Here is a 15334-nt window from a genome sequence, read left to right as displayed (position 1 = left end):
TAATGTCTGTTACATTTAGAACTTCATTATTTATGTCTGCATATGTATACGTGATTACAATTTCTTAAAGGACCTTAACTAATGTGAGTTATCTTTACCCCTTCTCTCCCATGTTAAATATGAGCGTCTCTCACCAAAAATGTCTCTGAGCAAGCAGAGGCTGCATTTTTGTTTCTTTGTAAGAGGCTCCCATTGTGCGATCTTTTCACGAGACTCTTTATAACTTATCTGGTTGCTATGAATGCATTCTCGTTGTGTAAATGACTGTTTCAGCTAACAATCTTCTTTGGCCATTTTCTTGTCAATTAAAAACCATGAGTAGCTAACTAAGAACCACAGACCCAACACTTAAAACGGAAAGGGAAAAATGAGAGGGTCAATAGTAAGGGAAATCCTTACATATGGGCAAAGTCAGAAGTCACAGGACACCAGGATATAGACCGAAGGGTTTATTTGAAATCACATTTTCAGAGTGTTACTTCTTTGTGGTGAAGTAAATTTACCCGACAAAGGGGCAGTGTTATGAAGGCTTGTGATTTCAAACAGATCTGTTAGACTACAGCCTGATGTTATGTGACTTCTGCCTTTGTCCATCCCAGTCCAACACTGGCACCTCCTCCCTATGTCCGGGGAGGAATTTCACGTGGCTGTTTCAAAACTTTCAGAACGACAGTTGTCTCCTTACTTACATTTATTTTTCAGTTCTTCTACTTCATTTTTATCCTAACGCTGTGTCAGTTACAGATTTTTTTAAAATTTACCTCTATTTATGATTACTGCAACATGCACTCCTGGAAATATCAATGGCTGATGAGAGGGAAATAATGAGAGGGGGGGCCTGACATGTATGCCAAGTATTAATTCACCATTTGTTCCACAATATGTTAAGGTTCACAGGATTGGAATGTATACATATATTCAACTTCAACTGCGCTGCGTAGCCTGTCAGCTGACGATCGGTATTACAGGGTTTGATATAGGTCTCCCAGCATGAGTAAGTGTTTTCCAATAGAGTGCCATATGTTCTTTTGTCCTTATTATTGTCTTTATAATGCTATTAGACAGTGACAAAGGAAAGGCCTTGCATGCCTGCGAACACACAATATGGACAATTGATTTTTAGTACTGACACTTGTTTGTAATCGATCCCAGGGACGGCACCTCAGAGCCACTGTACACGGTGAGTTTGGCTCTGGTTGGTTGAGTCAATACTTCCCACTTCTATAGGGACATACGCTTGTGTCCAAAGTGGAAGGATGTCTGTACCAGCAACCTGTTTTACACAAAGGATATACTTATACTCCAATTGTAGGCATGCCGTCTAGAAGTTCCAAAAAGCTTCTGTGAACACTACCGTGTCAATACATTCTTTGATGCTCTTCATGCTGAATGAAGGCTTATTTTGTTTAGTGGTGAGATCATCCTCATCGAGAGACAATGTAGCTTGCCTAAATATTTTGTTGACCTTATATGGATGCTGGGTTTGTATGTGCTTAATGGTTAAAGTCTTGTGCCTGTCTGGTCTCCTTTTGCAGCTTCTCACAATGTTGAACATTGGTTTTGGTCTTTGCTTGCTGCAATGACACTTCTGGTACCATGTACTTTGCACACAGCATCAAAAGGAGAACATTTCTCGCTGCATGAATGAGGCCACGCTGGCGTGCACTGCTTACTAGTCTTGTCAACATGGATTGCTGTGTTGGTAATGGATGAATTATTCATGGCCTCTGAGAAATCTGTCTACTCAAAATAAGGCTTCACACTTGTGTTGACTTTACAGAAGTGCTTCCACATTGTAACTTTAAGTTGATTCAGACTGCCTTTTGAGAATCTACTCCAATGACAACGTTCAATCACAAACGGAACTATTTTGTAGGCCAGCTCTGTTGTAAAGTTGCAACATTGCCCTTGACTCTGCTCAACTTATAAATTGATCATTGGTCTCTGTTGGTTGATATCTGAACAACATGAATTCCAGTTGCAAAGGACATGGAACATAAAACATAGAACAATACCACACAATACAGGCCCTTCGGCCCACTATGTTGTGCTGACCTTTTATCCTACGAAGATCAATCTACCCTACATACCCTACATTTTACTATCCTCCATGTGCCTATCCAAGAGTAACTTAAAAGTCTCTAAAGTATCTGACTCCAATACCACTGCCTGTAGCACATTCCACATGCCCATCACTCTCTGTGTGAAGAACTTCCCTTTGACATCTCCCTGATACCTTCCTCCAGTCACCTTAAAATTCTGTTCCCTTGTAATAATTATTCCTGCCCTGGGAAAATGTCCCTGTTTATCCACTCTATCTATGCCTCTCATCACCTTGTACATCTCTATCAAGTCATCTCTCATCCTTCTATGTTCCAGTGAAAAACGCCTAATGTCCCTCAACCTTCCCCCATTAGACCAGCCCTCCAGTCCAGGCAGCATCCTGGTAAAACTACTCTGCACCCTCTCTAAAGCTTCCACATTTTTCCTATAATGAGATGACCAGAACTGAATACAGATTTCTAAGCATGGTCTAACCAGAGTTTTATAGAGTTGCAGCATAACCTCACAGGTCTAAAACTCAATTCCCCTGCCAGTGAAAGCCAACACACCATATGCCTTCTTTACAACCCTTTGCATATTGAGGATAATCTATTTGGCTTATTAAGAACATTGGACATACCTCATGTGCCCAGTCTTGAATACTTGCATTCTGTATAGCAATTAAAATGTTAATGGCCTTTCATCTGATTAAAAAAAAACAAGCTCCAGAAAATACATTCAGAGATACTTGGAACTGCTGATGCTAGAGAATCTGAGATAACAAGATGTAGAGCCAGATGAATACAGCAGGCCAAGCAGCATCAGAGGAGCAGGAAAGCTGATGTTTTGGGCCTGGGCCCTCCTTCAGAAATGGGGGAGGGGAAAGGGATTCTAAAATAAATAGGGAAGAGGGAGAGGAGGATATAAGATGGATAAAGGAGCAGATAGGTGGTGAAGAGATGGACAGGTCAAAGAGGCAGGGATGGAGCCAGTAAAGGTGAGTGTAGGTGGGGAGTTAGGGTGGGGGTTAGTCAGCCCAGGGAGGAAGGACAGGTCAAGAAGGCGGGATGAGGCTGGTGGTTGGAGGTGGGGGTGGGAGTTGATGTGAGAGAAAGGACAAACAGGTTAGGGCGGTGGGGACGAGCTGGGCTGGCTTTGGGATGCGGTCAGTGGAGGGAAGATTTGTGAGCTTGTGAAGTCCACATTGATACCATTGGGCTGCAGGGTTCTCAAACGAAATATGAGGTGCTGTTCCTGCAAATTTCAGGTGGCATCGTTGTGGCACTGCAGGAGGCCCAGGGTGAACATGTTGTCAAAAGAGTGAGAGGGAGAGTTGAAATGGTTCAGGATTGGGAGGTGCAGCCGTTTGTCACAAACCAAGTGTAGGCGTTCCACAAAGCGGTCTCCAAGCCTCCGCTTGGTTTCCCCGATGTAAAGGAGGCCACGTCAGGAACAGCAGATACAGTATACCACATTAGCAAATGTGGAGGACTTCACAAGCTTCAAAATCTCCCCACCCCTGACCGTATCCCAAAACCAGCCCAGGTCATCCCTGCCTCCCCAACCTGTCCGTCCATTCTCCCACCTATCCACTCCTCCCACCTCAACCCCTGCTCCCATCTCCTACCTGCCAGCCTTATCCCCGCCTCCTTGACCTTTCCATCTTCCCTGGACTGACCAACCCCCACCCTAACTCCTCACCTACACTCACCTTTATTGGCTCCATTCCTGCCTCCTTGACCCATCTGATTCCTCTCTACCTATCAGCTTATTTATCCACCTTCCATCTACCTCCCCCTCTCTGTCTATTTATTTCAGAATCCCCTTCCCCTCCCCTAATTCTGAGGAACGGTCCAGACCTGAAACATCAGCTTTCCTGCTCCTCTGATGCTGTTTGGCCTGCTGTGTTCATCCAGCTCTACACCTTGTTATCTCCAGAAAACACAGTGTGTTGTTGAAACAATGTTAGTTCAACTTGAAGATCCATTGTTTTCGAAATGATTGTTGGAAATTTTATGATCCTCTCACCTTTTTACTGGAGTTTTAATGCTGTCGACATCTACTCAAGTTTTCCCTAACTCTTTTGTTCATCCTGGAGACCAGTTACTAGTGGTGTACCGCAAGAGTCGGTGTTGGGTCCACTGCTGTTTGTCATTTTTATAAATGACCTGGATGAGGGCGTAGATGGATGGGTTAGTAAATTTGCAGACGACACTAAGGTCGGTGGAGTTGTGGATAGTGACGAAGGATGCTGTAGGTTGCAGAGAGACATAGATAAGCTGCAGAGCTGGGCTGAGAGGTGGCAAATGGAGTTTAATGCAGACAAGTGTGAGGTGATGCACTTTGGTAGGAGTAACCAGAAGGCAAAGTACAGGGCTAATGGTAAGATTCTTAGTAGTGTAGATGAGCAGAGAGATCTCGGTGTCCATGTACACAGATCCTTGAAAGTTGCCACCCAGGTTAACAGGGTTGTTAAGAAGGCATACAGTGTTTTAATTTTTATTAATAGAGGGATCAAGTTGCGGAACCCAGAGGTTATGGTGAAGCTGTACAAAACTCTGGTGCGGCCGCACTTGGAGTATTGTGTACAGTTCTGGTCACAGCATTATAAGAAGGATGTGGAAGCTTTGGAAAGGGCGCAGAGGAGATTTACTAGGATGTTGCCTGGTATGGAGGGAAGGTCTTACGAGGAAAGGCTGAGGGACTTGAGGCTGTTTTCATTAGAGAGAAGAAGGTTGAGAGGTGACTTAATTGAAAGATATAAAATAATCAGAGGGTTAAATAGGGTGGATAGGGAGAGCCTTTTTCCTAGGATGGTGACAGCAAGCACGAGGGGGCATAGTTTTAAATTGAGGGGTGAAAGATATAGGACAGATGTCAGAGGTAGTTTCTTTACTCAGAGAGTAGTAAGGGAATGGAATGCTTTGCCTGCAACGGTAGTAGATTCGCCAACATTAGGTACATTTAAGTCGTCATTGGACAAACATATGGACGTACATGGAATAGTGTAGATTAGATGGGCTTGAGATCGGTATGACAGGTCGGCACAACATCGAGGGCCGAAGGGCCTGTACTGTGCTGTAATCTTCTATGTTCTATGTTCTTTTAGAGATAGTTTAGCTCTAGGATGAAGTACCATCAGTGGCTGCTAATTTAGTTGGTCAGACGTTACTGCAGGATTGACATTTGTAGTGCAGTTGTGGTCTTTCTGAATTTAAGTTCTAAGCATTGCCCATAATGGATCTTTTTTAATCATCTGTTCATGGGATGTTGGCAACACTGGCCATTTCTCACTATTGTTGAAGACTGTGGTCTGCTTCTTTAACTGCTGCAACATGTAGAGAGATCCACAGTGCTGTTAGGAAGGGAGTTTCTGGACTTTGACCCTGTTGTTGAGAAGGAGTGGCAACACAGTTCCAAGTCAGGAAGGTTTCATGAACTGGAGGGTAACTTGCAGGTGGTGAAGTTTTCACATAACTGCTGCCTTTTGTCTTATCAGGGAACCAGTAATGGTAAGGCCGTTGAACATCAAGGAGTGACGTTTACCATCTTTGCTGGAAATAGTCATTGCTTGGCACTTGTGTAGCACAAATGTATGTTGCCACATATTAGCCCAAGCTTTTATATTGTTCAGTTCTGGTTGCGTTTGGGCAGGCACTGCTTCTGTATCTGAGGAATCATGTATGATGCTGAATGTTGCATACTCCCCTCTTCTTTCTTCATGGTGATCTGTTCCTACTGATGTGCCTCTAACTGCAATTCAAGCTTACCAGCCTTTGCACCGCAAACACATTTTCAGTGGCATGCTCCAACATTCTAATTAACTGGTTGACTAAACATGATGTGGGGCTGCAAAAAACGCAATATTTCTCAATCTCACCCTTGCTTACTTCATGATATTCATGGATTCTGCTTCAAATTGTAGCATCTTACATATTATTTACTTCTTTTTGCTGATTTCGTAGATTTTTAATTTGTTTTGTGAGACCCTGATTCTCTCCCATGATTGCTATCAACTGCTCACTGAACCGTTTCATCTTCCGGAGGCACATTGTGATGTTTACTCAAAATAGTGCAAGTGTTCTGAATGAAGGTAGTACATCAATGAATCTTTGAGATTGGCTTTAAGATAACTTTTTAAGAGGTAGTACAGAAAGAATTTTGCACTGTTACTAATCAATCTCTTGTTTCTGGATTTAATTTAAACCAGCAAAATAATTAAAATGCCCACAATGCATATGTTTGCCTACTTCAATAACATGACATGCTAAAACCGAGAAAACATAATTTCTTTGCTTTTACATTGTACATTCAAAGTTTAGGACAATAAAGTTTCCGATCCAGGATTCTAGAGTTGGTCCATCATGTCAAGGTTATACAGGATGTTGGTGCGGCCTTTTCTGGAGTGCAGTTCTGGTCGCACTGCTATAGGAAAGATATTATTAAATCGCAGAGGATTCAGAAAAGATTTACCAGGATGTTGCTAGGAATGGAGAGTTTGAGTTGTAAAAATAGGCTGGAGCTTTTTTCACTGGAGGTGTGATCTCATAGAGGTTTATAAAATGATAAGAGGTATAAAAAGGGTGACTGGTCTTTTCCCTAGGATGCGGGAGTTTGAAATCAGGTCCATCGGCCTCCTGGGGTGGCGTGGTGACCTCCCAGATTCTGTCTGCACACTCCTCCCAATGGGGGGAGGAGGGGCAGGTGCTTCCTGGGGTGGCCTGGTGACCTCCCAGACCCCTGCAGCACCCTCCTGGTGTGGCATGTTGCTGGTGCGGTATGGAGCTGGTGCAGACTGGAAATGCAGCCTGCTGTACTGAATTTTTTTCTGTGATGCTGGACAGCTCATTATTGTAACAAATCTTGTAAGATAAGAATCTGTGCCCAGGTACCTTTTCCCTAAGTTTGTGCTGTAATTGGTGACGTACAAACTTTTCGCTGTACTCAAGAAGTATGCGTCACAATAAGCGCTATTATGTTTTATTCTAGTGGGTATTTTTTAAGGTGAGAGGAGAAAGTTTTGAAAAAGGACGCGAGGGGCAACTTTTTTCCACACAGAGTGCTTTGTGTATGGAATGAACTGCAAGAGGAAACAATGGATGCAGGTACAGTTACAACGTTTAAAAGGCATTTAGATAAGTATATGAATAAGAAAGGTTTGGAAGGATATAGGCCAAATGTAGGCAGGTGGGACTAGTTTAGTTTGGGAATGTGGTCGGCATGGACTGTTGAGACTGAAGGGTCTGCTGGACCTGCTGAGCTTTTCCAGGGATTTCTGTTTTTGTATCTGATTTGCAACATCTTTGGCTCTTACAGTTTTTACCCTGGATTTGGTTCTGTATCATGAGAAGCAATCAATGAATATCTTGTTGTGAAAGGTCCTTTAGGTGAAAGTGACCTTAACATGATAGAAATTTTTATTGCACTAGAAAGTGAAACATTCAAATCTAAAATTAGGACCCTAAACCTAAACAGAGGAGATTACAAAAGTATGTGGAATGAATTGGCTGCATTAGAGTAGCGGAGGGGGCACAATTCCTCCAACCAAGCATTAAACTGCCAGATGAGAATTTTGCTGTGAGCCGTGCAAGGCCTATTGCATGTATTAACATCTCGTTATTAGATAATCTCATGGCATTAATGTATAGTTGCTCATTTTCCAACCTGTCAGATAGAAACCAGATAGTGACAAGTCCTGACATGAACCCCTCCTGCACTCCATCTTGAGTAGCAATCATCAACATCTCAGGGCACACCCTACGGGTAGCAACCACGTGAAGACTCCAAATACAGACATTGGTATCAGACTAGTATCAGCTTCATTGCACACTCATCTTTGATGGACTTACAACATAGCCATGTGCTTCAGTGGTGTCCTGTGAGCTGTGCTGGTGACATTCATTAGCATGTTTCTGCATTAATGACCCATCTAAGCGACTGGGTCAGGCTGCATTAGAAGACTTCCCACATGCTCGCTTAGCAATCACTTATTCAACTTGCACCTGTTTAGATGTTCATAGTGTCTTTTCTTGAGTTTTAGCACCTTTCCCCTCAGCCAGAGCATATAGGCCCACAATATTTTGGCCTTGACTTGCCTGTTAGCATGACACAAAGCCAGGCAGCTTGTCATAGTTGTCAGCAGTATTCAGTAAACAGGTTGGACATATTACTGTATGGCTCTGAGCTGTGTCAATCTCACACCATGTGTCAGCTGCTCATCAACCAAATGGTCATGTCTCAACTCCTGAAGGAAGTGGTTCTTTACAAGTTAAAGCAGGCTCCCTTCAGTCAAAGTGTCTCAGGAGAGTAAGTAAAGGCATCGTCTGATATCAGCCCACAGGTTTGAGTGGAGTCAGTCAATCACATAAGGTGGCCAGGGTCAGGGAACCTGCCCTACAACGGACAGTGTTGCCCTCAGAGTTCTAGGTCAGGAGAATCAAACAGCCTTTGTAGCCAGAGTTCCCCTCCATGCCCAGAGTGGCCCTACGCAGGGGCTGGTGCATCCTCCTTAGATTGAACTCCAATGGGACTGAGGGTGGAGGGGAGCGCCTGGCTGTCTATGAAGTGTCCTGAATGGAAACGTCTGGAGATCCTATGTGTGGTTCCTCCTGTGGTTGTACCACCCAGTTTCCTTGTGAGGACGGGCCACCTGGAGTGAGGCCCAAAGCTCTTGTTACCTTGGCACATTGCCCTTGGTGCTTGGTAGCAACAGGTGGGACGATAGAGTGTAAGTCAGTACCTATTTCCACCAAACTCTAAGACTGCTGGATTTGGTTCTCATGCTTCCGCCAAACTGCCCAAGGAGACAGCCAAACACTTGTGTAGCAGAGGCCACATGGTGCAAACAGTAGTGGATTGCCACCAACAAATCTGCTTGCTGCTCCTGTGTTCAACTGTGTGTCTCTACAAAACTCATAATCACTGACACCATTTGGTCCTCTCCTGCCTGGGGCTGAGCATGTGCCTAGCCCCCAGCAGTCCACAGACGACCTGTGATCTGAGATATCTCTTCTGCAACTGTGTAACCGTTACATGCACACCAGCACATGCTCCTGCCTCCAACCAAGCAAAAATATCCACCGCAGCGTTGGTCTCTAAACTGGTGGTCTGGGCGAGAGGTAGATTCATTGGTTATCCTCTGAGGGATCTGCAGGTTTTTTTCTCAGAGATGGCGAAGGATATTTCATGCAGAGCAACCCCGTTTGACTGTGGAGGCCATGCAGATCCTACTAGTATCTGCAGGAGTCAAAGGGGGGGGGGGGGTGGGGGTAGTTGTTTGTATGGGTTATGCTACATTTTCTGAGGCAGTAGTGGAAGAGCAGCACAGTAATGGTCAACAATTGTTACTTGCCAGAACATGGAGGCTTTGACATCCCCATGAGCGATAGTACAGCGTTTAGTTCTGGTATAAGTGGGACAGAGTCTTGGTAGGGGACAAAGTTTCAGCCTTATCTTTTGCACTGATGTGCTGGGCTCTGTCATCAATGGAGATGAGGATGTGTGGGGAGCCTCCACCTCCTATCCATTGTTTAGTTGTTCACCTCCATTCATAATGTGGCATGACTGCAGAACTTAGACCTGATCTGTTGCTTGTGAGATCATTTAGCTCTGTCTACTGCATTCTGGTCTGCTCTGTGGACCTGAAATTAGGCCTGCGTCCTGGCTTCATAAAGTTGTTAACTTATTTTTAAGTATGCCTGGTACTGATTCTTCATTCTTCATTGAACTATACATCCTGCTCGAGAGAGCTAGCTCCAGGAGTGAGTATTTGAGTATTAAGCATGCCAGTCTCTGGTTTACTGTCTCCAGATATGTTTAATTCATGATCATCAGCATTTATCCCAAAACTGCAGGCCTGAACAGAGCTTTTAAACAGATATGTTTTTTAAATGAAGCTCCTACTTTGTGCCATTTTTTATCCTTTCTTCAAAAAATGCCCCAAGTGTCTCCAGATTTGAAAGAATTTAGGAACAATCAGCTTCAAACAGATTAAATTCTATTACTATTCAAAGGAGGAATTTGTTATTTCTTTTGCTATTTTATTTCTCATGGTCATTCCTTCTGAAGTGCATTTGAATGTGCTATCACACAATGTTTTTATAACTATCAGAGTAAAAATGCAACCACACAACAGCATCAAAACACATCCAGAGAGATGTTAGGTCCAATGGTAATCAAAACGGCCTGGAGATGGGTTTAGATCATCCACCCACTTTGCAACCTGCAACCACACAACAGCATCAAAACACATCCAGAGAGATGTTAGGTCCGATGGTAATCAAAATGACCTGGAGATGGGTTTAGATCATCCACCCACATTGCAACCTGCTCAATTTTAATTTCTACTGACTTCAATGATTTGGCATCTGATAGCTTGAGTCTCCCAGGAGAATTGCCCTGTAGACTTATACATGCAACATTCAGCCCATTCTGATCAATTTTTTCAAGAACAATTTAAGATGAATTGCAGCACTCTGCACTTTCCCCATAGCTCTGAGCCTTCATCTGCTTCAATTTTGTTTTGCATTTTTTTTACTCTTAAAAGATAAAATGACCTCTGCCTTAATTGTTCCCTTGGGCATAGCTCTCCAAATTGAAATCTATGACTAAACCTAGATAGTGTTACTCCTTTATATCAATCACTTACATCCCACATACTAAGCTTCAATAAACCTTTTGATTTGTACATATGAATTGTCTTGAACTTAATCTCCTTCTCAGCCACCATCTGATTTACAATTTGAGTTCCTTCCTTATCATCAATGCCCCTCTTGCAACCGACTACAAAAACATGGTTCAATTGATCATTTTTTAAACATTGAAATGTCACAGCAAAGCAATTTTTGATGTTGCTGCAGGTTCTCTTTCACTTTTACTTGTTGGAGTCAATGAAGTTCCATTCTGTTCTCGGATCCAGTCTCATGCTACAGATTCAGACTTTATCCTACCTGATCCCTGCTTCATGCATTTATTTCGCTAAGGGGAAGAAAATAATGATAATGGCTCCATTATATAAATATGACAATGAACGACTATCCCCACCACAATCTGTAACTTTAGATTTCAATCAAGTCTGTATAATGTCAGGAATTTAGTTATTCTGCACCCATTTTTCAGGTATAAACCATTAATGATCCAATACAGCGGGTGAGATGTTGCTACACACTGCAAATTGGTAGCTTGCTTCTCATCGCGTTGAATCTTCCTGCTCAGTCAGCATCTGGGATACACTGTCTTCTTGAACTGGTACAGTCTTGGGGTTTAGGGTCACCCCACAGTGTTGTCAGGGAGGGAGATCCAGAATTTTGATCAAGCAACACAAAAGAAAGAGTGAAATAGTTCCAAGCCTGGTGGAACCTAGACTGATGGGGATAGAGTCTCGCTTCAACTCAACTAGTGTTCTGCTGAACCTAACATAGCATTTTTTTAATTTTTAATTCTGACTTTTGTATTTAAATGCTGTCGGAGAATGGCAACAATGCTGAATTTTCACTGTACTCTTGTATTCCTACTTGAGTGACAATAGAATCTCATTCTAGTTCCAATTCTAATTCTAATTGGACTCACTGAATGTGAAATGTTGGATTGTGAAACCTTTGTGTTATATTGTTATATAATTCAGAAGGAGATAGGAACTGATTTTTGTGTGAATATATATCTTGGGGGGGAAGGGGAGATTTTGAAGCTGGCGAAGTCCAAATTGATACAATTGGGCTGCAGCGTTCACCAGCTTCAAAATCTCCCCTTCCCCTACCGCATCCCAAAACCAGCCCAGTTCGTCCCCTCCCCCCACTGCACCACACAACCAGCCCAGCGCTTCCCCTCCACCCACTGCATCCCAAAACCAGTCCAACCTGTCTCTGCCTCCCTAACCTGTTCTCCCTCTCACCCATCCCTTCCTCCCACCCCAAGCCGCACCTCCATCTCCTACCTACTAACCTCATCCCACCTCCTTGAACTGTCCGTCTTCCCTGGACTGACCTATCCCCTCCCTACCTCCCCACCTATACTCTCCTCTCCACCTATCTTCTTTTCTCTCCATCTTCGGTCCGCCTCCCCCTCTCTCCCTATTTATTCCAGAACCCTCACCCCATCCCCCTCTCTGATGAACGGTCTAGGCCAGAAACGTCAGCTTTTGTGCTCCTGAGATGCTGCTGGGCCTGCTGTGTTCATCCAGCCTCACATTTTATTATCTAACATTTTTAAAAGCTTGCCAAAATGTGAATCAAGGAAGAGGAGCAGAAGTGCTCTACCCCAACATTCCATACTGCTCTTCCTCTTTGAGAAAGCATGCCTTTGCCTTTTAATGAAGGATTCTTCTCCCACTGTGCTTTACATGATCTTGGGACATGTCCATCCATTTCCCACACTTCTGCTCTCACACCTTCATCATCCTTCCCAGAATTATGTTGGGGCAATTCTTGTCATCACCTTCGACTTCACCAATCTGTTGGTCATGCAATGTCCAAGGTAATGCCAAATAGCATCAAACACATTCAGTTTTCTGAAGGAAAGATTTCTTCCCCCACAGCCTGATCCATTCCTCTCATTAACCAGAAAATAATCCTTTAATGCTTCCCTTTTATGCAAGTGTGGGAGAATCAACAAATGCCCTTTACACCTATCCATTCCCACTGTTGACATTCTCAAATTCTCCTCTGGGTGAAACAGTGATCCGCTCATACATTTTTATTCAATTGAGTGCACTGTATTCATTGCTCACATCTGGCAGTCTGAACATGGATTTCAAGCACAAACCCGAGTTTTGTTTACTTACCAGTGCGGTCTGATCTCTTTGTCCTTGGCCACTGTTCAAGTGAAGCCATACAGAACCTCAAGGAGCAGCTCCTTAGTTTTTCAATTTATGCACTTTAACACTATTTAGACCTAATAATTCCTGATCTGTTACCGCTTATTTTCTGACCACAGTTTCTGACATCCTGCTTTTGAAATTTTTAACACTTCTGGATCTATATTAGTTCTCACACCATTTCAATTCCCTTTTGCTTTGTACAGTCAATCTATTTATCACTTAAATTATTTTGCCTTCTGTCACATCATATGTCTGCTATTGTGTTGTGAATTTGCCAGCGAATTTGCATAAAACCTGCTACATTTCTAACATTTGATAGTTCTAACAAAAAGATATCAACCATTCTTCTGTTTTTCTCACTATACTTTCTATTTGATCTGTTGACCATTTCAAGCATCTTCTGTTTCTAATTTCAGTTTTCCAACGTCTGCAGTATTATATCCTAATGATGGAGCCCTTTCCCTTTCTGGAAACTCAGAAGTCTCTCACATGAATCTGATCTCATTGAAAGTTATAACTGAGTCATGGGCTAATAGGTTACCTATCCTTTCTTCACAAAACACAATGGCCCATTCCTGTATGTGGATCGGACCTATTCACTAACCAAGCTAAACCCAATATTACAGACTGCAAAACAATACATTGCTACATTGTACCTGCCAGAAAAGAGAGATGGTTATCTATCTTTCAAAACCAGTGACTTCAGAAAATGTATGTATGCATTAACTTTGGAAAATACATATTAAAAAGAAAAGTACACCTGTTTCTGGGCAGCTGTTAGCTAGCGGGAGCATGATTTGACCTATCAGCTTAATTTGCATTTCTGCTCAATGGCCTACAAATTAAACAATGTTTCACCAGCTTGCCATCACTGGTTCTTTGACTGTGATATGGATATCCTTTTTGATGTGGTCTATGAAAAGCACAATGACTTTTTCAGGGCCAGAGTGTAGCTCATGAAAGCAAACCCAGTTCAGGCTGCCTGAATGTAAATCACCAGATGAGGAATCTTAAATTACTTGGAATGAAAAAAGGAAAGACTATCATGACCTTGAGCTAGCTTTGAAGGTAATGCAAAAACGAATGTGCATATTCTGCTGCTTTTTAATCTATTATATATTAACTTCAGGATATGGACCACAAGTTCCATCGAAAACTCATTACAAATGGCAGAATTTCCTTTTACTCTCCTGGGTAGTATGATCAGCTTCTACAATGTTAATGATGTCGTTCTGTGTTTCAAATGCCAGATGTTGAACAGCATAGGTTCCTCACAAATTTCTCAAAGAGCTTTCTTAAATTTTATTCTTTGCAATTTTCTTCTCCAACTGAAATGTGATATTCCACATTAGTATGACATTTATTCAGTGTATTCACTGCTTGTGCTTTTTAGTACCTTCATTTGCGATTTATTTGAATTCCTCTGCCTCCCCTAAAAGCCTCGGCTTGAACTTGTCCGGCTATTGACTGAGCTAAGTTTGTATCCTGCAGTTTGAGCACATGCAGCATGTTTTATCTCTCTGGCTTGGTGGCACTGTTCACTGATCGAACATTGTACTTGAGATTTCCACGCTCTACTCTACATTTATTCTTCTTGCTTTCACAAGCTTTTCCTTTTCCTAACTCTCATTCACAGATCTCCTATTTTTCGACTCTCGCTTTCCTATGCTCCTACAGTGTTGCATTTCCCCCACCCTGAGCGTTAATCTTTCTTCCCCAGTCCAGAAGTTCAATCTCTCCCCACACAGCCCTGATCTCCCTGACCCATTGTGCACCTAGCCATCCAGATTTCCAGTCCCTGCAGTGACAGGCTTCCAGGAATGAGAAATGAGGATGTTATGGTTACTACTTGAGATAGAGATGGCCTCTGATACATGGCCAGTAAGGTGACTTGAATCCTTGGTGCGAACTGCCTTTTTCTTTCACAATGCCCCTGGCCAACAGCGCTTACTGTTTTACTGCATATTTAATGCTTGCTTCTCTTTCACATTCCTTTTTGATCATTTACATATCCTCCAGTTCTTGTATACGTTTTATTAAATTTCCCTCATTGTGTGATGGTACCATTATCGTTTTTATGTTTTAAGCATATTATAGGATGTGGTCTATTATATGTTGGCGTGTGTAACATGGACCAGAATGTGCTGGTTTCTTATGAGGCAAATATTCGGAAGTTTGTTAAACATGTATGTATGCAAATATATCATCAGACTTATGCATACAGTTTGGGTTAGATGCTTAGATTAATAATATTATATACATGGTTGATTGACTGGCTGACATTAACAGACTGACTGTTGACTGACTACTTGCTAACAGGTCAACTGTATGGCTAAAAATATGAAGAGTTAGATGGAAGCCTCATACGGTGGCATCACATGTCGCCGTGGCATTTAGCTGAAATGTATGGTTCTTTACTGACACCAGTGCAATAAAACAAGACTACCAGTTAATCATGAGCTATTTTTTCTTTTTCTC

At 42.6% G+C, this 15334-nt stretch overlaps 1 long non-coding RNA gene across 1 annotated transcript in view; it reads left to right on the top strand.

Annotated features, from left to right (window-relative positions):
- The window catches only part of LOC125452882 (uncharacterized), a 112505-nt gene that overhangs the window by 73195 nt on the left and 23976 nt on the right, over positions 1–15334 (top strand). The window lies entirely within an intron of this gene.

Source organism: Stegostoma tigrinum, chromosome 4 (genome assembly GCF_030684315.1).
Source record: "Stegostoma tigrinum isolate sSteTig4 chromosome 4, sSteTig4.hap1, whole genome shotgun sequence".
Taxonomy (NCBI): Eukaryota; Metazoa; Chordata; class Chondrichthyes; order Orectolobiformes; family Stegostomatidae; genus Stegostoma; species Stegostoma tigrinum.
The sequence above is the reverse complement of the archived record's forward strand: the minus strand, read 5'-3'. Positions and strand labels throughout refer to the sequence as shown.